The sequence below is a fragment of the Delphinus delphis genome, chromosome 5, assembly GCF_949987515.2.
Source record: "Delphinus delphis chromosome 5, mDelDel1.2, whole genome shotgun sequence".
Lineage (NCBI taxonomy): Eukaryota > Metazoa > Chordata > Mammalia > Artiodactyla > Delphinidae > Delphinus > Delphinus delphis.
The window spans coordinates 36,334,061-36,336,776 of NC_082687.1; the positions used below are offsets into that span (position 1 = coordinate 36,334,061).

The window sequence follows — 2,716 nt, forward strand, 5'->3', positions numbered from 1 at the left end:
GTAACCTCAAATCTCTTAACAGTGGAAGACTTAAACGAGAATGGATGCTGCTAGAATAATGCTGCTTCCTTTGATGTGACAACTGAGCATCCATCTCCCTCCCCCTCAAATGCTTCTTCAGTATGTTAGAGCTGTGAGTAATGGTTTTAGTCTTATAACCAAATTAGAGTGAAGACTTTGGCCATATAATATACATGCTCCATTTTTAAAAAATTTTTGAATCTTGGGCACTGTTCTCTTGTAACTACTCTACAGTTTCTAAAAGCAGTTATTGTCCAAAGCTAGAAGAGCTTAAGTCTTCTCAGATGAACATGTGAATGAATGGAGGGAGGTAAACAAAAAATAAAATTTAAAAAGACAAGGTCTGATAGGGGAGCAGCTGGATAAGAAAATCAAAAAAGGAACAGTAATTTAAAGTTTGTTCCAGCTGTAATGTGGGCTATTCTGACCTTAAGGCAGCATCACATGGCATATTTCTGAGTCCATTCCTGAGGTATTCTGTTGTACTTATCTCTGTCTGTCTTATAGATCCATGCAATCTCTGGTATTAGGGGGTCATCTGGGTTTGGATCACACAGCAGTGAACAAATGGATAAAAGAACTTGAAAAATAGTTAAAGCAGGTGACCACTGTGATCTTAGAATATCAAAACAAATGTAGCCATTCCTGTTGATATTTTGATGATAAATTCTTATGGTAAATGCAACCTGGTTTGAAGGGATAGTCTGTAGGAAGATGAATTGTCAAAAAGAATACACCACCTTGATATGGGTTGTCATTAAGTCCCATAATTGTGACTTGTCAATGAAACATCATCCCCAACTGGACCTGCAGAACATTGTGCTGGGGGGTCATGGGCCAAATCACTAAGTTCCTTATTAATTCGTTTCAGCGCCATAGTCTGTGCTTTTCTTCTGGCTCCTCACTATCTTGGTGTCTGCTCAAAGGTCCGGCCCAAACTCTTGATTTTCCGGGCTGCTCGGAAGGGTTGCCTCTTTATCTCACACTGGTTCTGCCAGACATAGACGTAGAGGGGCTGGGGCGTCCCTCACGCTGTGGCCTCAGTCTCTTCCCTGCCCACCTGACAGCTGCTGCATCCCTGACCCTATGGTGCTCATGCACATGACATGAGGTGATGGTATTTTTCAATACTATCAAAAGGTTTGTTTTTGTTTTTTGGTTGCACCCGGCACCTTGTGGGATCTTAGTTCCCCAACCAGGAATTGAACCTGGGCCTTGGGCAGAGTCTTAACCACTGGACCATGAGGGACTTCCCAAGGTTTGATTTTTTTCAAAATATAGAATTAGGGGCTTCCGTGGTGGCGCAGTGGTTGAGAGTCCGCCTGCCGATGCAGGGGACACAGGTTCGTGCCCCGGTCCGGGAAGATCCCACATGCCGTGGAGCGGCTGGGCCTGTGAGCCATGGCCGCTGAGCCTGCACGTCCGGAGCCTGTGCTCCGCAACGGCAGAGGCCACAACAGTGAGAGGCCCGCGTACCGGAAAAAAAAAAAAAAAAAAAAAAAAAAAAAAAATATATATATATATATATATATATATATACAAAATTAGGCTTTTTATCTTGTGTCATGTAACCGTCTATTTCCTTACCACCAATTTATTTTAATTTTGGATTAAATAAATAATTTTCTTTTAATTTTCTTTTGTTTTGGATCTATCTCTCATGAGTTTCCCTAAACTCTTTTGGAACCTATAGGATTCTTTTTTTTTGGCCACACTGCACCATGGCTTGTGGGATTGCAGTTCCCTGACCAGAGATTGAACCCCGGCCTGGAATCCTAACCACTAGGCAACCAGGGAACTCTCTATAGGATTTTTATTTTATTTTATTTTATTTATTTTCATTTCATTTCATTTTTTTGGCTGCACTGCATGCAGCATGTGAGATCTTAATTCCCCAACCAGGGATGGAACCCATGCCCCCTGCAGTGGAAGCATGGAGTCTTAACTGGACCACCAGGGAAGTCCCCCAAATTGATTTTATTAAAATATAGTTGATTTACAATGTTGTGTTGGTCTCTGATGTACCGAAAAGTGACTCAGTTATATATATATATAATACATATATTCTTTTTCATATTCTTTTCCATTATGGTTTAATTACAGGATATTGAATATAGTTGCCTGTACTATATAGTAAGACTAATCCCAACTCCCAATCCCTCCCTCTCCCATTCCCCCTCCCCCTTGGCAACCACAAGTCTGTTCTCTGTGTCTGTGTGTCTGTTTCATAGATAAGTTCATTTGTGTCATATTTTAGACTTCACATATAAGTGATATCATATGGCATTTGTCTTACTCTTTCTGACTGACTTTAATTAGTAGGATAATCTCTAGGGCCATCCATGTTGCTGCATTATTTTATTGTTTTTTTATGGCTGAATAATATTCCATTGTATATATGTACCACATCTTCTTTATCCATTCATTTGTCAATGGACATTTAGGTTGCTTCCATGTCTTGGCTATTGTAAATAGTACTATTATGAACACAGTGGTGCCTGTATCTTTTCAAATTATGGTTTTGTCCAGATATATGCCCAGGAGTGGGATTGCTGGATCATATGGTAACTCTGTTTTTAGTTTTTTTTTTAAATTAATCTTTATTGGAGTATAGTTGCTTTACAATGTTGTGTTAGTTTCTTGCTGTGCAGCAAAGTGAATCAGTCATACGTATACATATATCCACTCTTCTAAA

At 39.9% G+C, this 2,716-nt stretch overlaps 1 pseudogene; it reads right to left on the reverse strand.

The window, feature by feature from the left end:
- Nucleotides 1–461: 461 nt before the first annotated feature.
- Nucleotides 462–898, reverse strand: LOC132425353 (ubiquitin-conjugating enzyme E2 D3 pseudogene; annotated as a pseudogene).
- Nucleotides 899–2,716: the final 1,818 nt, after the last annotated feature.